This window comes from Myotis nattereri (genome assembly GCF_964212035.1).
Source record: "Myotis nattereri genome assembly, chromosome: 21".
NCBI classification, from domain to species: domain Eukaryota; kingdom Metazoa; phylum Chordata; class Mammalia; order Chiroptera; family Vespertilionidae; genus Myotis; species Myotis nattereri.
Window position 1 is genome coordinate 3171748 of NC_138097.1, and position 22707 is coordinate 3194454.

At 44.7% G+C, this 22707-nt stretch overlaps 1 long non-coding RNA gene across 1 annotated transcript in view; it reads right to left on the minus strand.

Annotated features, from left to right (window-relative positions):
* Positions 1 to 22707, minus strand: part of LOC308535769 — a 47746-nt gene that overhangs the window by 18968 nt on the left and 6071 nt on the right. The window contains exon 2 of the long non-coding RNA XR_013997301.1: positions 16915 to 17038. This is a non-coding gene — a long non-coding RNA (uncharacterized lncRNA). The remainder of the gene's footprint in view (positions 1 to 16914; positions 17039 to 22707) is intronic.

A 22707-nucleotide genomic window follows, 5' to 3' on the forward strand; every position in this document is an offset into this window, starting at 1 on the left:
ACACTCTCATCTGTGTCTCCCTTGTCACCAGGCCTTGGTGGCCAAACCTCATACATTAGTGCATTTACTGGGCCCAGCACTGGGCAGGTCCCTGGGGATGGGGAGAGTGTGGCAGCCAAAGTGGAAGGACCCCAGGCAATAAACATGGAACCACAGCAAATATTTTGGGTGCTGGTTTTGGTTGATTTGTTTCCAGGAGTGAAGGATCTTTCCAAAGGAATTGCAAACTACTTCAAGAAACAACAGGCTATTTTCTAAGTATTCTAGGGTGACGTCCATCAATTATTCATATTTCTAAATAATTAGCAAAGCATGGTAAAAAGATCATATTCTTTTTTTTAAATTGATTTTGAGAGTGGGGAAGGACATGTAATGAAAATAGAGCCACAGTTGTCTAATAATTACTCACATCACTAACTACAGACAAGAAGTTTTCTTGCAGACCCTGGGAAGCCAGAGGATGAAACAAGGCTGTAAAAAGATAAGATGCCTCGATGGGTCCATGACTCAGAAAAGAAATACATTTTGAGAACAGACCAAGGACAGGACACGCTTTGACTTGGTTGCTGTGCCCGGACCCTGACCCCCTCCAGGAGTTTTTCTCAGAACGTTGACCATTCTCCAGTCCCAGGCACGGCCTGAGCTGTTTGTAACATCATAGAAGAGTAGCCACCTTGTTATTGGACTCTGAAGGCCAGACTGTAGACCCTACCCTCCCTTCCCCATGTTACACTTGCAGCTCCCAGCTGCACATAACTACCTTCTCCTTTGTGTCTATATAATCAGCTGTGAGAATAAACAAGTCACCTTTTCTGTCGAAGGACAGTTTAGACAGCTGCCATTTGGGACTGTGTAACTTGGCAGCCACCATTTTGGCTCATGTGACTTGCAGCTCCCCTGGAGGCCACCATCTTGAAATGGCAAAGGCCAATCCCTCACTTTGAATTAACTAATGGCAAAAGACTATGTGCCTGAGCTCCAATCAAGAGGGACAGGTCACGTGCATAAGAATTAAAAAGCCAAGTAGACCGCCTGCTCAGTGTGCACGTGCTTCCAGACCATGTGCATGCGCACCCTTTTATTTAGAAGTTGGCTCCCAGTATGCTTTGTGTTCTACCAGGACCCCTGAATTTTGGGGCTCGCCTTATTTCTTACAATTTGGGGGCATGTACTGAATACTGTTTGTTGTTAAAGGGGGAAATTGGGTCCCTTTCCCGAGGAGGTGCACCCCGCTGCCAAGTTGTGGCGGCATCGGTGAGAAGGGACAGCCATTACCCCTGGGCTGACTATGAGCTCGGGATTGAGAGTCCGCCAGCAATGCATGAAGGCCCCAAGCAAGACCCGTGGCGCCAAAACCGGTTTGGCTCAGTGGATAGAGCGTCAGCCTGCGGACTGAAAGGTCCCAGGTTCGATTCCGGTCAAGGGCATGTACCTGAGTTGCAGGCACATCCCCAGTAGGAGATGTGCAGGAGGCAGCTGATCGATGTTTCTCTCTCATCGATGTTTCTAACTCTCTATCTCTCTCCCTTCCTCTCTGTAAAAAACCAATAAAATATATTAAAAAAAAAAAAAAAAAAGACCCGTGGCAATCAGGTAACCTCATGCATAAACCAAGGTGGGAAATTGGACTGAGTACTACTTTGGTGATTGGGTATCCTCAGAGCTTGGATATACATGACTGGGATGTGTCTTGGACATAAAGCGAGTGTGGAATTCTGATCTGTGGTTCTGTTCTCCTGCAAGGGAAGCTGCCAGAGAGGGACGAAACAGATCTTGGGGAGTACAAGAAACCTCCTGAGTACATAGTCACAAAGGGCCTGTGGAGGATGGGAAACAGAAATTCTAGGCCTAGGGAATACATCCCCCCAAAATAGAGCATTGGAGAGAATGCTGAGATTCTAGGGAGGGGACAGAAGACAGTGCTGGCAGTTCCTGAACCAGGGACAGAAGACATTGTTCTGCTTTTGTGGTTCTTAATGCAGGTGATTCTGTGGTGTAAACTTTTAGTGTATTGTGTGCACCTGTATAAGAGTGTTTGTTGATGTTTTGTGTCTCTTTGTTGTTTGTTTAATTTGTTTAAAGAGGGGCAAGTCCTGCTTTGGGGAAACCCAGTTATGTGTGGTGAGGCTGAATACATGACGATACTGCAGGAAAGTCCCAGCAGCTGCCAAGAATTTTTTATCTTGGGGACTCTTCCTGCTCTCCCTCTCAGAATGTTAGCCACCAGAAACTCTTTAGCTAGTGAGATTTCTGTCTGTGTGTCTGTAATGTAATGTTGGCTTTCTATCTTTTAGGGACTTTAGTTTGCTCTTCCCTGGTTTATGAATATAGGACAAAAATTACATAAGAAAATGAGCTATGCAGGCTAGGTTGGGCAACAAGGTTAATGATTCCATGATATTGGGCAGTTCTTGAATGAGAATGGACAGCATTCCAAGGGTGACTTCCAGATCCTGGGGGCATATGACTCCCAGCCAGGTTGATATGTCCTTTCTTGGAACAGAAAGGGCAATCATGGTTAACAGCATAATTAATATTTCCCATAACTATAACTAGTTCCCAATGTTCTGTTTTTCCCCAAAACACTGGGAAGAACAGATCTGCAGAAGTACCCTCTAGCAGAGAAGCAGGGGCACTCCTGTTCTTATAGAGAAATATAAAATAGTAGTTTCACATTGAGTTATCACTCTTACAAAATTGGTCAAGAAAATGTTTTAGGTAATAATTGACTTTAAAATCTTGAAGTTGTTAAGATATAATAAATAGATGTAACTAAAATGAAAGATTTATGATAAAGCTTTTCAGTAATAATTGTAAATATCAATAATAATAAAAGCATAATATGCAAATTGACCTAACGACCAAACAGCAGAACAACCATCTGGACAACCTTCCTGACAATCACACTATGACAAACACTGGCGCCAGGCCAGCCAAAGCGGGTGTGATGTGATTGGTTGGGGGCCCTGCCACTGCACCACATTTGCCCCACAGAGGGAGGTCCAGGCCACCCTCTGTGGGACAATCAATGAGGGGCTCTGCGATCAATCGCCTCAAAGAGAGAGGCCCAGGCTACCCGGCCAGCAGCGTTGTGGCGGGTGAGCAGAGACTCCCTCTGCTGGGCCATCAGTTGCAGTTCCCCAAAGAGGGAGGCCCAGGCCACCCAGCCAGCAGCCACATAGGGAGGCCCAGGCCACCCAGCTAGTGGTGATGCGGTGGGTGGGTGGGGCCTCCCTCTGAGAGGCAATCGATCTGCGGGGGCCATGATCGACTGCCCCACAGAGGGAGGCCCAGGCCAGCAAAGCGACCGCACCCCATGCCTGTTGCCCACAGAGGGAGGGGACCAGTGGTGGGGGAGATGGGGTAGCACCACACAGATGGCAAGCAGTAGCAGCAGTGGGGGTCGGGGCCAGCTGCCAGCAGCCAGGGGAAGAAAAGCCTCGATAGGCCCTGATCGCTGGCCAGGCCGAGGGACCCTACTCATGCACGGATATTGTGTACCAAGACTCTAGTTTTAGTAATAAACATCATTGCCATTTCCATTTCCTTTTTGATCCAAATGTTATTTAGGACAATTTTTTTTATAAAATATATATATTTATTGATTTCAGAGAGGAAGGGAGAGATAGAAACATAAATGAGAGAATCATGCAATGGTTGCTTCCTTCACACCCCACACTGGGGTTCAAGCTCGCAACCCAGGCATGTGCCCTGTCCAGGAACTGAACCGTGACTTCCCGGTTCATAGGTTGACGCTCAACCACTGAGCAGTGCTGGCTGGGCAAGGGACAATACTTTAAAAAGATTTTTTAGTGGTTTGATTACGTATATTCATTGTATATTAAACTCTAGACTTGCGGTACTATCTATATATATAAGGCTAAGTGACTGACCATATAGCCGTCCAACCGACGGACCAACCAGCAGGTACATATGACGTGCACTGGCAATTTAGAAATAAACGTTGACTTGTGCATGCACAATACATATAAAGTTCTCACTGGCACCAACTGCATGTGTGTTTTAATGTTATAATACTATATTATATATACTATTTTGTTTTTTTTGTTTTTTTGTTTTAAATATATTTTATTGATTTTTTACAGAGAGGAAGGGAGAGAGATACAGAGCCAGAAACATCGATGAGAGAGAAACATCAATCAGCTGCCTCCTGCACATCCCCCACTGGGGATGTGCCCGCAACCCAGGCACATGCCCTTGACCGGAATCGAACCTGGGACCCTTCAGTCCGCAGGCCGACGCTCTATCCACTGAGCCAAACCGGTTTCGGCTATATATACTATTTTGGCATGCAATTCTTTGCAGTAATGTTATTACTACACGAATCTTTCTTCTAATTAATATTATTTAAATGTGTATGAATCTGTGCACTGGGTCACTAATTGTAAAATCACCTGTTGAAATTTCGTTTTCTTAAATAGGAAGATCACCTTTACTACCTTGGAGAAAAAACCAGTACATTAACACCCTCTAACCCCTCAAGTTCAAAGGCATCCCCCCCAGACCCTGATCCCCTTCCCATCCCCACACCACACACCACACCCAGAGTGCCCTAAAAGTTTTAATGTGTTGAATTCTTAATTTTTGAAATGACATTCTTAATACAAATCTCTTTATTATTTTTTAAATCTTTATTGTTGAAAGTATAGCATAGGTCCTCCTTTCCCCCCATTAACCTATTCCAGCCTGCTCCTGCCACCCCACCCCCCAACCAGGCCCTCACCACCCTGTTGTCTGTGTCCATGGGTTATGAATATACACCTATGAGCTCATTGATTGATCTCTTTCCCCCACCTACACCCCTGCCTTCCCTCTGAGGTTTGATAGTCTGTTCGATGCTTCTATGTCTCTGGGTCTATTTTTGTTCATCAGTTTATGTTGTTCATTAGAGTCCACATATGAGTGAGATCATGTGATACTTATCTTTCTCTGACTAGCTTACATTGGTTAGCATAATGCTCTCCAGATCCATCCATGCTGTTGCCAGTGGTAAGAGTTCTTTCTTTTTTACAGCAGCATAGTATTCCATTGTGTAGATGTACCACTGTTTTTTAACCCACTCATCTGCTGATAGGCAATTGGGCTGTTTCCAAATCTTAGCTATTGTAAATTGTGCTGTATATATTCTTCCTGATTGTGATTCTGATTTCTTGGGATATATTCCTAGAAGTGGGATTACTGGATCAAATAGGAGTTCCATTTTTTGTTTTTTGAGGAAACTCCATACTGTTTTCCACAGTGGCTACACCAGTCTGCATTCCCACCAGCAGTGTACCAGAGTTCCATTTTCTCCACTTCCTTGACAACACTTGTCATTTCCTCTCTATATGAAAAGGCTAAGTGACTGACTGACTGTCCGTCCAATCAGCTGGTACATATGATCGCACTGGCAATTTAAAAATAAACATTGATCCATGCATGTGCGATACATGTAGAACTTTCCCTTGTTGATTTGTTGATGGTAGCCATTCTGACAGGTGTGAGATGATACCTCACTGTCGTTTTGATTTGCATCTCACTCATGACTAGTGACTTTCACCATTTTTTTTCATATATCTCTTGGCTTTCTGTATATCCATTTGGAGAAGTGTCTATTTAGGTCATATGCCCATTTTTTAATTGGGTTGTTTGTGGTCCTTTTGTTAACTTGTATGAGTTTCCTATTTATTTTGGAGATTAACCCCTTATCAGATGTATCGATCACAAATATGTTCTCCCATGTAATGCGCACTCTTGTTTTGCTGATGGTTTCTTTTGTTGTGCAGAAGCGTTTTATTTTCATGTATTCCCATTTGTTTATTTTCACTTAGTTTCTATTGTCCTAAGAGATATATTGGTAAATATATTGCTATCGGAGATGTCTGAGATTTTAGAGCCTATAATTTCTTCTAGGACTTTTATGGTTTCACATTTTACATTTAAGTCTTTTAATAATTTTGAGTTTATTATTGTGTATGGTACTTTCTTTTTTTACATGTACCTGTCCAATTTCCCCAACAGCATTTATTGAAGAGACTATCTTAACTCCATTGTATGCTCTTGCCTCCCTTGTCAAATATTGAGTGTAGTGGCTTGGTTCAAGTTCTATGTTCTCTAGTTTGTTCCATTGAACTATATGTGTATTCCCGTGCCACTACCAGGCTGTTTTGATTACAGTGGCTTTGTAGTATACCTTGATAACTGATATTGTGATTCCTTCAACTTTGTTCTTCTCTCTCAAGAATTATGCAGCTTGCCCTAACTGGTTTGGCTCGGTGGATAGAGCGTCAGCCTGCGGACTGAAGGGTCCCAGGTTCAATTCCGGCCAAGGGCATGTACCTTGGTTGTGGGCACATCCCCAGTGGGAGGTGTGCAGGAGGCAGCTGATCGGTGTTCCTCTCTCATTGATGTCTCTAGCTCTCTATCCCTCTCTTTTCCTCTCTGTGAAAAATCAATAAAATATATTTTTTAAAAAAAGAATTATGCAGCTATTTGGGGTCTTTTTTGGTTCGATGTAAATTTTTAGAGTTTTTGTTCTAGGTCTGTGAAATATACCTTTGGTATTTTAATAGGGTTGGCACTGAATCTGTAGATTGCTTGGGGTAATAGGGACATTTTAATGATGTTGATTCTACAAATCCATGAATACAGTATATTTTTCCACTTGTTTATATCTCCCTCTATCTCTATTTTCAATGTCCTCTAGATTTCAGAGCATAGGTCTTTTACCTCTTTAGTTGGGTTTATTCCTAAGTATCTTGATTTTTGTGGTGTTGTTGCAATGGTAAATGAGATTTTTTTTTCTTAGTTTCTCTTTCTGAGAGTTCACTATGAGTGTATAAAAATGCCATGGAGCCGAAACCGGTTTGGCTCAGTGGATAGAGCGTCGGCCTGCGGACTGAAAGGTCCCAGGTTCGATTCCGGTCAAGGGCATGTACCTGGGTTGCAAGCACATCCCCAGTAGGAGATGTGCGGGAGGCAGCTGATCGATGTTTCTCTCTCATTGATGTTTCTAGCTCTCTATCTCTCTCCCTTCCTCTCTGTAAAAAATCAATAAAATATATTAAAAATAAAATAAAATAAAAATGCCATGGATTTCTGGGTGCTAAGTTTGTATCCTGCTACATTTATGAGTTTACTTATTAAATCTAGATTTTACATTGAGTCTTAAGAGTTTTTTATGTACAATATCATGTCGTCTGCAAATGAGAGTTTTACTTCCTCCTTTCCAATTTGGATGTCTGATTGCTATGGCCAACACTTCCAGAACCATGTTGAACAAGAGTGGTGAAAGCAGATATTCTGTCTTGTTCCTATCCATAGGGGAAATGGTTTTACTTTTTGCCCACTGAGTATGATGACAGCTGTTTGTCATATATGGCCTTCATTATATTGAGGTATGTTCCCTCTAGTCCAGGGGTGGGCAAACTTTTTGACTCGAGGGCCACAATGGGTTCTTACACTGGACCGGAGGGCCGGAACAAAAGCATGGATGGCGTGTTTGTGTGAACTAATATAAATTCAAAGTAAACATCATTACATAAAAGGGTACGGTCTTTTTTTTTTTTTTAGTTTTATTCATTTCAAACGGGCCGGATCCGGCCCATGGGCCGTAGTTTGCCCATGGCTGCTCTAGTCTCACTTTGCTGAGAGTTTTTATCAAAATTGGGTGTTGGATTTCTGTCTACTGCCTTTTCTTCATCTATTTATATGATCATGAGGTTTTTTTGTCATGCAATCTATTTGAGCTGTAATATATTTATTGATTTGCAAATATTGTACCAGCTTTGCATCCCTAGAATCCCACTTGGTCATAATATGTCCTTTTTTAGCTCTTGTTAAGGCCTCCACTTTGAGGTCTATTTTGTCAGATATAAATATTGCTACCCCAGTTTTTTTTCTTTCATTTCCATTTCCCTGAAAAATATATTTTTCTATCCCTTCACTTTTAGTCTGTGTGAGTTCTTTGTTCTGAGGTAGGTCACTTGTAGACAGCATATATATGTGTCATGTTTCCTTATCCATTAAGCTAACCAATGTCTTTTGTTTAGAGCATTTAATCCATGTATGTTTAAGATTATTATTGACAGGTATTTGTTTGTTGCAGTTTTTATTCTTTATGCCTGTGTTCCTTCTTCCCTTTCTATTTCTTCTTTCTACAGCAGTGCCTTTAGCATTTCTTGCATTGCTGGCTTGGTGGTAATAAACTCTATTAGCCTTTTTTCTTGTGTGTGTCTGTGAATCTGATTTCACCTGCAATTTTTAACACATTGTTTGTGGGTAGTTTTTATCGTGCACTAACAGGTGGCGTGGGCCATTTCTGCTAATTTTTTGCGCAAATGGCAACGTTCAGTAAAATTATGATAACTTTAGTTTAAGTATTTATACGTTACCCGCATTCTACCACTAGTCTATAAAAAACATATTAATATGTGTCCCGTGCTCTACTACACTGGTAGAACGTATAAATACGTAAAACCTATAAATACGTTTCCCGCATACAATGTGTTAATTATAGCCTGGCTGTATAGAGTACTCTTGGATTCAGTTTCTTGCTTTGCATCACTTTGTACATTTTATTGCATTCCCTTCAGGCCTGATGTGTGGCCTGATGTGTTTCTGTTGAGAAATCAGTTCATAGTCTAATGGGAGATCCCTTATAAGTAACTCTGTCTCTCTATGGCAGCCCATAAGATTCCTACTTTTTTGTTGATGTTTGCCAATTTAAGTATGATTTGTCTTGGTGGCAATCTTTTTTGAGTTCATCTTCTTTGGGACACTCTGTGCTTCTTGGGTTTGTGTGACTTGTTTTCCACTGAATGTTAGAGAAATTTTCTGTCATGATATTTTCTAACCGGTTTTCTATTCCTTGCTCAGCTTCCTCTCCTTCTGGCAATCCTATCATGTGGATTTGTTGTTGTTGTTGTTGTTATTGGTTCATTTCGTGTTGTCCCTGAGTTGCCTTAGACTCTCCTCTTGATTTTTTATTTTTTTTCTAGTTGTTGCACTGCTTGCATGTTGTTGTTTTTCTTTCTACCTTGCCTTCTGACTTGCTGATTGGGTCCTCAGCTTCTTCCAATTTACCGTTGAAACCTACTTTTTGTTCCTACTGTATCTATGTCATTCTTCATTTCCTCTGGATTCTTACAAATGTTATTTAATTTCTAATTCAGACATTTGAGGATCCTTATAACCATCACTGTGAATTCATTCTCTGACAAATTGCTTGACTCCATTTAATTGAGCTCCTTTTCTGGTGCTTCCTTTATTCTTTAATTTGGGGGTTGTTGCTTTGTATCCCCATTTTTGCTGTTCCTTTGTAATTGATTCTATGTATTAGATCAAACTGGTCTGCCACAGATTTTTTGTATTGGTCTCATGTAGTAGATGTTTTGTAGGATACAGTGGTGCACTTTCTCAGGTCACCAGGGCTGGATATTCTAGGAAGGCAACCTACTTGAAATATTTAGGTTCTTCTGATGTAATTGGGTCTTCAATGTTATTGTCCATTTTGTAAATGGAGTCTCCACTCAGGGTGTCTGATTATGTGTCTTGCTCCCTACCATATTGTGCCAACTGCTGTGGAGTCACAGAGCCATTCAGACAGGATAAAACAGGACAAGAAACAAAACAGAAGGAACAGAACATGAATGTACACAAGATACTTATAATCCCAATAAAAGTGACCATCAGACGAAAGAGAATTAGCAAAGAGAAAAGAGGGCAAGAATTATAGAGAGGCGAGAAAGAAAGAAGAAAACACAACAAAAAAATCAAATAAACCGAAGGGCATATCAAGAAATACCCAGAAAAAAAAATGGAGATGGCAGAATCTGTAGATGCAGAGCATAATTAGAGGAATAAACGTTAAGGAATTGGATAAATAGGGTAAAAAACACTATTTAGAATAGAGGATAGAGAAAATAAATGAGAAGACAAGCAGAAAAAATTTTTAAATGAAATAAATTTTTCTTTTTTCTGAGATTAAAGGACAGAGCAGATAGGCCTAAATTTAGGAAGTGAAATAAGTTTTAAAAGATTAGGGGAAGAAATAGCAAGAGAAGGAAGAAAAAAAGTGTAATGAAGAAAAAGAAAAGGGGAAATGAAGTAGGAGCAGGAAGAGGAAATTACATATATGAATAAACAGAGACTAGAATAACACATTGATGAAGCAGATAAAGAAGACCCACTTTTAAAAAGCGAGACAAAGAAAGGACATAGAAAAACTAAAATGGGTAAAGGAGAAGAAAAATGGGAGGAAAAAAAACAAGGAAGAAAAAGGTGCAAAAAATAAGATAAAAAAATAATAAAAATTTTAAAATAATAGCCGAGACCGGTTTGGCTCAGTGGATAGAGCGTCTGCCTGTGGACTGAAAGGTCCCAGGTTCGATTCCGGTCAAGGGCATATACCTGGGTTGCGGGCACATCCCCAGTGGGAGATGTGCAGGAGGCAGCTGATTGATGTTTCTCTCTCATCGATGTTTCTAACTCTCTATCTCTCTCCCTTCCTCTCTGTAAAAAATCAATAAAATATATTTAAAAATAATAATAATAATAAAAAAATACAAAAATAAAAAAGTGAAATGTTCACTTCATTTGAGTTTTAATGCCCAATGGCTGCTGATTTAGGGCCCCACTCTTCTGTTCTGTCTAATAATCCTGGGCTTTCTGTTAGGCATTGAGGTGCTGGCCACTGTCAGTCACTGTCTTTCGGCTTTTAGCTCCCTGCTTGAAGCTCAAAGCAATCCACAGGTCCTCTGCTTGTGTCTGTCTCCACAGGCCTTGGCTGCAAGCAGGAAGGGCCAATCTGCCCTCTTTGCCTGCCTCCCCGCTATCAGTCTTATCACTCAATCATTTGTTTCTGACAGGGTTTAGGTGGTGTTGGTGCTTTTTGATTTCAGGGAATAAGATGTATGTTGTTTTTCCAGACCCAGAGCTACTTCTCTACGAGTGTCCCAAAATATTACTCTGGCCTTGGTTGGTCAGAGATCCTTGTATTAAAACCAATGGGGTTAGCTGGCAACCTGGAGTTTTTATCAGTCTGGTTCCCAGAATAGCAGGCAGACTGGCCCCTCTTCCAATCAAGTCACTGAGGACTCTTTAGAACTCTTCAGATCTGGGAGGTTGGCCACTGCCTTTGTTTGCTCTGTAAAGCTAAAAATGCAGGCAGGGTGTAGCAGGCTGTGTTACCTGCCTTGAGGCTACTGGGAGGGGCTCGCTCTTCTGGGGAGAAATGGCCATTCAGGTCTGGAACCTTAAGAATGTCCCAATACTCCTGGCCATGTCTCCCTGCCCTGCTTCCCTCCTCAGCCTCTCCTCAGGCACCTAAAGTCTGTGCCTCTCTTCCTGCTCCAAAACCTCGGTTGAGTGTTTGCAATTGAAAAGTCCTGTGTTCTGGGTTTAGAGAATAAAAGCAAAGACAAGGAAAAATAACAAAGAACTGCGGGTTTGTTTACCCCCAGCACCGCACTGTTCCAGCCGCCTTTCCTGGAGCAGGCTTTTGCTGCTGTGGTCTTGCGTCCAGATTCCCTGGCAGCCAGCCACCTTATGGCTTTTTATTTTCACAGTTGGATGTTATGCCTGTCCGCATCTTTGGTGTAATGATGCTTTCTCCTCACCCTCTTGGTTCACTGGCTGGCTGTCCCTCTCAAGCCCACTTACCAGTTCCTGCCATTCTCCCAGCATCCTCTGACCTTCCTTGCTGTACACTGCCTCCTCAGCTGCATCTGATTTGTTAATTCAAGGAGGATATTCTTCGATTTAGTTTTTTCCAGTCTGGCACTGGGATGAGTTGCATGACACTTCTGCCTATTTGACTGTTGTTGTTGTTGTTTTTTTTTTTACCATTTTCTGATCTTTGCTATTGAAACCAGCCAGTGACCTCCCTATAGCTCCCAAATGGACAGGGCATGCTCCCTGCTGGCCCCCACCTGGAGCATGCTGTATGTTCTCAGACTTCCTCAGGGAAGACCCCACTGACCACCCCAGTTTTCACCTTCCCCACTAGCTGCTGTCACCTGTCACAGCCATCCAGGCCCATTCTTTGTGGGCTGTCCTCCACTAGAATGCCAGTCCCCAAGAACAGGGGACTCTGTATTTGGGGTGTCTGAAACAGTTGACCTCAACAGTGTCCATAGCCTCTGTTTTGATTTGTCTCAGCTATGCCCTCCCATGGCTGCTGACCCTCCATCCAGCCTGATTTAAGTTCTCATTCCTAAGTCTTCCCTCAGCCCATCCACTCAAGGAACCTGGCCCATGAGCTGGCAGAAACACGTTCAAACACCCTGTCCAAGGCACCCAGTCTCTCTGCCCCCTCAACCACACACCACAGCAGCACACTATTCCCCAGAATCCAGGAACTATCAGCTCATTTCAGGAGCAAGGGTCTCCTATGCACAGGCAAAACTTAGGGAAGGGGACATACCAACCACAACTCATCCTCCAAATGTGGAATTACATTGAGACCAAGCCTCTCCTGAACGCGTGCATTGCAGAATGCTCTCACCATTGAAAATACACACCACCATATCCTGCAGAATCCATGCTACCTCCAGGACTGGCTGGGTGAGGGGTGGGGGAGAGGTGTGCTTTATTTTTAATAAAATCAAAGTGGAAAATAATCCCAAAAATGCAAAAAGAGAAACTCAAAAGGATCTCAGGGGTGTGAGTGGGCTGGCCCAAGGCAGGATTTCCAAAGGTGAACTGATTTGGGGGCCCACAGCAGCAAGGGGCTTCTCCCAAATACAGAAGTAGGTTCATTTGCAGCAGGCCAGGTACCTGGGGGATGTGGAAGAGCAGGCTGGAGACACCTCTTGATAAGAGACTGAAGAACACTGGCCAGCACCTCTCAGGCAAACACTGAAGCCAAATCCCTCCCAGGGCCTTGCCTGGGGCTCCTCTCTGCCACACCCTGGGAACGGCACAGTGAGCCCATCTGCAGTGGGAACATCCCAGGTAAAGGCAGGAAAGAGTGAGGAAAGGTGGGTTTTGCAGGCAGAGGGCCCATCTCAGGGCACCAGGGTGAATGTTTGGGTTTTTTTGGTAATCCTCATCTGAGGATATTTTTCCACTGATTTTTAGAGTGTGCAAGGGAAGGGGAAGAGGAAGATAGAGATTGAGAGAGAAATCAATATGAGAGAGACAAAAAATTAGATGCCTCACATATTGCCCCATAGGAGCTGGGATCAAACCTGCAAATTAAAACCACAAAGTCATGCAGTCTCTCTTTCAAGGCCTTGGGCAGCAATACACTATAAGCCAATATTAATCAAAGAGTGATTTTCTAGCATTATGCTCTCCTTCCAGTGATTATCAAACTGTGGGTCGCGACCCCTCAAAATACATCCTGCATATCAGATATTTACATTACGATTCATAACAAAATTACAGTTATGAAGTAGCAACGAAAATAAATTTATGGTTGGGGGTCACCACAACATGAGGAACTGTATTAAAGGGTCGCGGCATTAGGAAGGTTGAGAACCACTGCGATAGATCACAATTGTGCTTGAAAATCATTCCTGGAAGTGAATATATCCACAAAATTAAAGGAACAAAAGAAAAATCACCTTTATTAGAATATAATAAACAGGAACGAAGGACAGAAAACAGTTTGCAGATTGGTGAATTAGAACCTGAACAATTCATTACAGCATAATGGGAGAACAACAATGTCCCTGAAACAGGCAGCACTTCTTAGCTGAGGATGGGTGTCCTTAATGAACCCTGGGTCAGGTGCATTACCTCGTCAGAGATAAAGGAATGAAGATCCCATCAAGAGCTGGAGTAATCATAATGTTCTCAAGCACAAGTGAGAACACAGAATACATTTTCCCTGAGTCCACAGGGGTTGGGAATGACATACTCTTCATGTGAGCCAGGTGGTAGAGGTGAAATCTCTTCAGCCACAAATCAATCGAATAGTAGATCTGGGCGTGTTACCAAATGCAATGCAGCTCTTTCAAACCTCAGTTGTACCGGAAACTTATGAGGAATCTAGTAGAGTATATGTTCCATTAAAAAGGGTTAAAATTCAGGAAAATAGGTCCTAAAGAGTCTCCTTCAGTGTTGTTATTCTAAGTGAGAAAAATAAAACTTTCCATGCACATTTAACACTTCTCTCCAGTGTGAACTCTAAGCTGTGCACTTGAGGTGAGCACTTTGAAGAATGGACATCCACAATGTCTACATTCATATGGCTTTTCTCCAGTGTGAACTTAGCGGTCTTGTTTGAGATAAGACTTATAACAGAAGGACTTCCCACAATCACTGCACTCATATGGCTTCTCTCCACTGTGACCTCTTGAGGTGGAAAGTGAGGTGATTACTTCAACAAAAGGACATCCCACATTGTGTACACTCAGATGGCTTTTCTCCAGTGTGAACTCTATGGTGTTCAATGAGTTTAGTTTTTTCACTGAAGAACTTCCCACAATCGGTACACTCAGAGGGCTTTTCTCCAGTATAAACTCTCTGGTGTTTAATGAGTTTAGTTTTTGCGCTGAAGAACTTTCCACAATCGGTACATTCATAGGGCTTTCCCCCAGTGTGAACTCTGTGGTGTTTAATGAGTATAGTTCTTATACTGAAAACTTCCCACATTCAATACACTCATAGGGCTTCTCTCCAGTGTGAACTCTGAGTTGGTGAGGTGAAACCGTCAATGAAAGAACATCCCACATTCTCTACACAAATACAGCTTTTCTCCAGTGTGAACTCTGTAGTTGTCAATGAATATAGCTCTTTCTCTGAAGAACTTCCCACATTCAGTACACTCATACGGCTTTTCTCCACTGTGAACTATATGATGTCTAGTGAGGTAAGCCCTTCGACAAAAGGACATCCCACATTTTCTACACTCATAGAGCTTTTCTCCCGTGTGAACTCTCTTCTGTCAAATGAGGTTAAAGATCCGTTTAAAAACTATACTAAATTGGTTACATGCATAAATCAGTTCTCCAGAACAGACACCCTGACACTGAACAACTTTCAGGTTGTGGCTGGAAGCATTTTCACATTCACCCCACTGGTGATGACTTTTTCCATCAAGAAATTCCTGTGAGCCCTAGCTGATTTGGCTCAGTGGATAGATCATCAGTCTGCAGACTGAAGAATCCCAGGTTCGATTCCAGTCAAGGGCACATGCCTGGGTTGTGGGCTCGAACCCCAGTGTAGAGCTTGCACGAGGTGGCCAATCAATGATTCCCTCTGATCATTTATGTTTCTATCTCCCTCTCCCTTCCTCTCCAAAATCAATTTTAAAAATTGTATTTCTTTTTAAAAATAATTCTTGTGAAATATCATTGGCATGGTGTAATTCTTTAGTGTTGAGAGTGGCCTGGTGCTGGAGATGCTCTGAGTTGTATTGCCGGTCTTCCCCAACCTCCCTGGTGGTTGAAGGCACCAAAGATGCGTAAAAGCTGCACCTACTCACAAAAGAGGCCTTGTAAATAGCTTGTTTCCAGGGCTCGTCTCCACATTCACACCTCTGTTGCTGGTGAGGGTTAGCACTGAAACAGAAGTCTCCAACACATGCATCACTATAGGAGGCTTTCTGTTCAAAGTCTGCTGCATGTGACTCAGTCAAATGCAAAATATCTTTTAACACAGAGAAACACCACTTACACAGAAGTGTCTCTAGGTGGCTGGAGCTCTCCTAGAAGACCTAACCTGTGATTCTTTTTGTACAGATACACTCTGATCAGAATAGGCCTCCTCATCATCCATTTTATGCCAACAACCTGAAAAGTGAGAAATGGTGAGGAAATGAAGGTTGAATGTGCTGACAAGGGGAAATCCCATTGCAAAAGTGTGTTACATATCACACATTGGCTCACTGCAATTGTCTGAAAATAAGAGATGTGCAGGAAGGGTTAATAAGAGGCTCTCTTGACTTTCTGAGGTAATGAGAATCACAAAATAGGGAGCAACAACAGAAATATGACGCAAACACCGCAAGCACCAAATGGATTAGAATATGGATCTCCAGCAAATCCTTCAACTAATAGCGTTCAGCATGGTTTGTCTGGTGGATATGGGGGCGAGCTGTCCAAGAGGTTGGTTAGGTCTTACTCCAAGTAAAATTCAATAAAGGAATAGCTGGTTTTGAGGACTGCTAAGTACGTATGTGCACCTCATAACACATGTGCAAGTCAATGTTCCAGAATATTGCAGAGGCAGCAGTGCAGAGGAACAGGTGATGAAGAGGTGAGAACTCAACACTGGGGAAGTGCAACACAGCTTGCTACAGTATTCAGGGAAGAGAATATTACAAACAATTGAATGAGGACCTTACAAGAACAGCCCATAGTTCATGTACGTAAAGACCATAACATGGCACAGGTTGACACAAAGAACCTTTACCTAGACAAAGAGTGCAGAAGTGGAAGCCATGCATGTGGACGCTGTCAGCCTCCCATGAGGAGAAAGTGCAAGCTGGGACCCATTAAGCTCACTGCAAGACTCCTGATTCTGTGACACTTCCTATACTTTTTTAAAAAATATATTTTATTGATTTTTTCCAGAGAGGAAGGGAGAAGAACAGAAAGCCAGAAACATCGACCAGCTGCCTCCTGCACACCCCCCACTGGGCATGTGCCCGCAACCAAGGCACATGCCCCTGACCGGAATCGAACCCAGGACCTCCCAGTCCACAGGCCGATGCTCTATCCACCGAGCCAAACCAGTTTGGCCTTCCTGTACTTTTTGAGGTAATGGGTGTTAGGGATGTTCACGGAGTCATTTGCTCTGGACTCTCCATCCAGCTCATCTCTGGCAGCCACAGCACATTTGACAGGACAGTGGGGGACATTAGCACAGGCCATTTTCTGGCTGTGGGAGAGAGCAAGCAATGGCTGAGGAATAAAGGAAGAGAGGTCATCACCTCAGGACACTGGGAGAATGTGAAGGTCTTACCCACAGATGTCACAAGTGCAAACACTTCCAGCATCGCATCGCAGTACAGAAGTCTCTGAGACTCATCAAGTAGGTCCCATTCCTCCTGAGAAAAGGCAATGGTCACATCCTCAAAGTTCATATCCTGTCAAAATGGGGACAGTACAGCCCATGATCAGATTCACTCCTACGATTGTAAGTCTGTCATACTCCCCACCCTCCACACCCATCTGCTCTCTCCACTACACATCAGAGAAAATAACAGGCCTTGATCCCATGAAAGCCACTGTCTTCTTATATTCCTACTGATATTTTAAAGGCAGCTGAGCAGATAGAGCACACCAGAGCTCGGGAGCTCCCATGTATGCCACACTGACTCTTATCAATAGAGTGGGTGTCAAAATCATAGGTTAAAGAGAGATGCTGGCCATAAAGAGAGAGTAAGTGATTGGACACTGGTCTTGTCAGGTAATACCCTCTTAGTCCCTCAGATTGTTTCTTAAAGACACCAAATACATGGCATTACACTTCACTCTCTTGACTCCAATCCCAAGGTGCTGAGGCCATCGCTTTGCACTGCCTGCTGTACATAGTTTCTTGAACAACACTTCCCTCACACAGCTTCATTCCCAGAGGCACAACTTCAAAGGTAATGCAAATTTGCTGTGGCAAAGACACATTGTTTCCTAATCACCTTCTTTACCAAAATTATAGTTCACCACCTCCATAATCCATTTCCCCTTACCCTACTCCCTTACCCATGCCAGTGGAGATTTTGAAGCCTGGGTAACACTGATGTATGCTACCTCATTCCTATCAACCAGTGTGTCACCTCCAACAAAAGGTAGATGGCTAGTTAAATGGCATCTAAGCTCTGTACCTAGAATGTAGCACCCAAACACCCCTCTTTATCGGCAATTATAAAAGTCACCTCATGGATCATCCAGACACCACCAGAGATGGATTCTGCCGTCATTCACTCCTATGTCTATGCCAGGGTGCCGTGGCCATGAATTCACACTCCCTCTCCAAGTGCACATCACTCTTCACCACACCTCTCTCACACTGCACTCCCACAGCCCCAGCGCCCAGTCCTCTCTTTGGCCTCTTACTTATTACTCAGCATGTGTTGTCCAGAGAATGCTTGCCAACATCTCTCACTTAACCATCACTCAATTCCCAACCCCAGTGGCCCTCTGCACCAACCCAGTGAGTCTCACAAGTGACCACTCAAGCCTCTAAGCTAATCCACAAGATTGACTGTAACTCCCCACATACAGGCCACACCAAGGGTCACATCAAAATCCTGGTGAATATTTAGAGAAGTTAATATGTACCAGGCCTAGTCTCATCTTGTTTGAGTAACTCTTCAGCCTCCAATTCACCTCAGGTCCACTCATCTTTTAAAGGCCTTGGCCAATGCAAAACGATGACCTCTCCCCGACACTCTACAGGACAAGTTCTGTCCCTGTGCTGTGTTGTGACATCCACCTCCCACTAACAGTGGCCCCAGCAGGAAAGCTAGTCCTCAGGCTCACACTGTCCCTTCTGAGCTACTACTACCTTTACCAACCTGACCATGATTTCCTATATTAAAGTAACCTACAGTCTTGGCTGTGTCTCATTTGGTTGAGCATTGACCCATGCACTGGTGAGGTCAATGTTTGGTTGAGGGCTGGATCCACAGTAGGAGTTGTGTAGGCATCAACTGATCCTTGTTTCTTGCACGTCACTGTTTCTCTATCTCTTTTCCTCTCCCTTCCTTTCTACATCTAAAATCAACACACACACACACACACACACACACACACACACACACACACATACATCATACCTGCCGGTTCGTGAATCATCTCACTCTTCACTCCAAGCCTTTGCACATTCTGGAACCTATGCCCTGGAGGACCTCCCACTCATTACACTGGTTGCCAAAATCAAGGTCCACTCCATGAACCACTAGCCGTGGCCTTAGGAATCTGGGCTTAGTGTCTGTTAAAGCTCCCAAGTCAAAGGGCTACAAGAGCGGCTAGACAGTCCCAGGGCACCACTCTCTCAGAGGCCACAGTGTGTGAGGCCCTGAAATAAACTCCACAAACCGATACACCTAATTGATTGTGCATTTGCAGGAATTTGTGGAAAGAAAATGGTCTGTTGAGAGCCTGGCAACCGGCACCAGGATCTATGGGCTCAGGCTGCTGAATACCCTTGCCCAGCCCTGAGGCCAGGTGACCTCGAGATGCCTCTATTATCTCAGGGCTCAGTCCTCAGGGCTCACTCTTCCTGGTGGCAACTGCTCTCCTCTGTCTTCCAGTCTGTTCTTCCTCTGAGTAATGTTAGGAAAAGGTAGAACCCTGCCTCAGAAAATGTCCCTCTTTTTTTCACAACCATCTATTGTTAGGTCTGATCAAATAATTGAATTGATACCCCCTCCCCTGGGAACTGACCTTTTGGCCACTTCACAATGGACATTCCACTTATTTAGACCACATTCTACTTGCTAAGACCATTCTCTCTCCCCTCTGGAGATTCCCAGAATCCAGACCTGCACAGAGAATTCTCCACCCAGAAAAAGCTCGCCTAGAGTCCTTTAAAAACCTCTGACTCCCCGTCTTTGGATGCTGGTGCCATTTTGGGGTTCAGCCTTTCTGGTTATACAGATGACGTAATCTATAATAATAAAAGTGTAACATGCTAATTAGACCGGACGTCCTTCTGGACGAAGCCAGGTCTGTGAGGGAAGCTTGGGTGCAGGGTGCCTGCCGGCGGCCATTGAGAGGGAAGCCCGAATGCTGGCAGCCAGGGGTAGGGAGGCCTACTTTTGCACGAATTTCATGCATCGGAAATCTAGTAAATTCATAACTCTTCACACTTTTTGGCCTCATACATTCCTCCTTCGGAGACCCTAACATCTGGTGCCAAAATGCAAGAGAGCTCTATGGGGATGGGGAGCTATCGCCCCAGCGGTCACCCTAAGTTTGCTATTCGGAAAGCAACAGGCAGTGGCAGCTCAACCTGGGCTTACCTCCAAATACTATTCAAATGACTCGATTGCTTGCCTCGCTTAGTCCTCTCTCCCTTATGGACCCTCCCAGGCAGCCAAGGAGGACAACGAATCAAACCCTCTTCTTCTCCACTGCTGACCCTCCATTCCACACCAGCCAATCTTCTCTAGGTGCGTGACAACCCACAATTTCCCTCATCTGGAGTCTTCTGCCCACTCCCTCTCGCTAACTTCTTGAAAGTCTTTAGTCTCAAAAGTCCTAGAGCTAGGCCAGAAGACTCCTCAGCCATTTCGCTTTGGGTCCTTTCAGATTGGGGGCGCCTAGTCCAGAGGATCACCTCTCATGATTCATGGTCTAACCAAGGCGGCGCCTGCCCTGAACAATCACCTTTGGATTTGTGGTGTCACTCATCCTTTTTCTTGTGGGCCACACCACACTCCCTTTGCACACTCACGGGGGAGACCATGCCCAACTACCTCATTTTATTTTGTAACACTGTTTGCCCACAATATAAACTAGATGAGAAGTCTCAATGGCCTAAAAACAACACTTTTAATTTTAACGCATTGCACAATTCAGATAATTGCTGTCACTGCAATGGAAAATGGTTAGAAATTCCCTATGTCCAGGCTTTTTTCACCCTCCAGTCCCAATCCTCTCTCTCAGTTCTGCTATACCCATCAAATCTTTCTCCTTCACACAAAAAATCATACCCCTAACACTTCTGATTCTGAAGCTACTTTTGAACCAGCAAACCACTGACCTCCATCTCCTTACACATCACTTCCCTATCCTGAGTAGATTCCCAAAACCCAGACCCTCCTAACTAGCAACCACCTTCTCCCCCAGCCCCTGAGAGCCCAAATCCCAAGAACTCAAGCTCCAATAAAGCCTTTACCCACCTAACATTTGCTCTCAGGCCTCCCTAATACTGCCTTTCTCAACAGCTGCTTCTATTCCTGCACCCATTCTACCCGAGGGAGGGAGCAGGAACTGAAGGTATTGTCTGGGTACACATCCTATTTTCCATGTCCGACCTCGCACAAATTGAGAGGCATCTCAGGTCTTTTTCTACCAACCCGACCACCTTTACTAAGGAATTTAAGTACCTGACCCAGTCCTATGACCTGACCTGGCATGACATCTAAGTCATCCTGTCGTCCTCTCTAACCCCAGAGGATAAGGAGCACATCTGACTAGTAGCTCAGTACCATGGTGTGCCCTCCATATACAGGACTAGGTGGCAAACCAGGTTGGTGCTAATGCAATCCTCCAAACTGACCCAAGATGGGACTAGCAGGTCAATTCTCCAGGGCGCAAGCTATGTAGCCTGTCTCACTGTCAGACTCAAAAAGGCTGCCCTTGCCGAAACCGGTTTGGCTCAGTGGATAGAGCGTCGGCCTGCGGACTGAAGGGTCCCAGGTTCGATTCCGGTCAAGGGCATGTACCTGGGTTGCGGGCATATCCCCAGTGGGAGATGTGCAGGAGGCAGCTGATCGATGTTTCTCTCTCATCGATGTTTCTAACTCTCTATCTCTCTCCCTTTCTCTCTGTAAAAAATCAATAAAATATATTAAAAAAAAAAAAAAAGGCTGCCCATAAAGCAGTCAATGATGACGAGCTTATTGAAATCACTCAGGGCCCTGATGAAAACCCAGCTCTCTTCTCCTGCCTCACGGAAGCCTTACACAAATTTACCACCTTAGAGCCCACCTCCCCAGGGGGAGCCCTTCTTCTGAACACCCATTTTATATCCCAACTAGGGACCCGGTGCATGAAATTCGTGCACGGGGGTGTGTGTCCCTCAGCCCAGCCTTCACCCTCTCCAATCTGGGACCCCTCGAGGAATGTCCGACTGCCTTTTTAAGCCAGATCCTATTAATAGGAATCAGGCCTAAACGGGCAATCAGACATCCTTCTCACAATCCAGGACTGCTAGCTCCCAACTGCTCGCCTGCCTGCCTGCCTGCCTGATTGCCCCCAACTGCTTCTGCCTGCCAGCCTGAGCACCCCCTAACCACTCCCCTGCCAGCCTGATCGACACCTAACTCTCCCCTGCCGGTCTGATTGCCCCTAACTGCCCTCCCCTGCAGGCCTGGGTCCCCCCAACTGCCCTCCCCTGCAGACCTGGGTCCCCCCAACTGCCCTCCCCTGCAAACCTGCGTCCCCCCAACTGCCCTCCCCAGCAGGCCTGGGTCCCCCCAACTGCCCTCCCCTGCAGACCTGGATCTCCCCAACTGCCCTCCCCTGCAGGGCTGGGTCCCCCCAATTGCCCTCCCCTGCAGGCCTAGGTCCCCCCAACTGTCCTCCCCTGCAGGCCTGGTCATCCCCAACTGCCCTCCCCTGCAGGGCTGGATCCCCCCAACTGTCCTCCCAACTGCCCTCCCCTGCAGGCCTGGGTCCCCCCAACTGTCCTCCCCTGCAGACCTGGTTCCCCCCAACTGTCCTCCCCTGCAGGCCTGGGTCCCCCGAACTGCCCTCCCCCACAGACCTGGGTCCCCCCAACTGTCCTCCTCTACAGGCCTGGGTCCCTCCCAACTGCTCTCCCCTGCAGGCCTGGTTCCCCCCAACTGTCTTCCCCTGCAGGCCTGGGTCCCCCAACTGCCCTCCCCTGCAGGTCATCTTGTGTCCACATGCGGGCAGCCATCTTGTGTGTTGGAGTGATGGTCAATTTGCATATTACTTTTATTAGATAAGATCAGCCCCTGACATACACCATAGCCTTCAAAAAGTAGACAAAGGTCCACAAACCCCTCAAAAGACCTCACTAACCTGATCATTAAGGTCTTTAATAATAGAGACGAGGAGACCC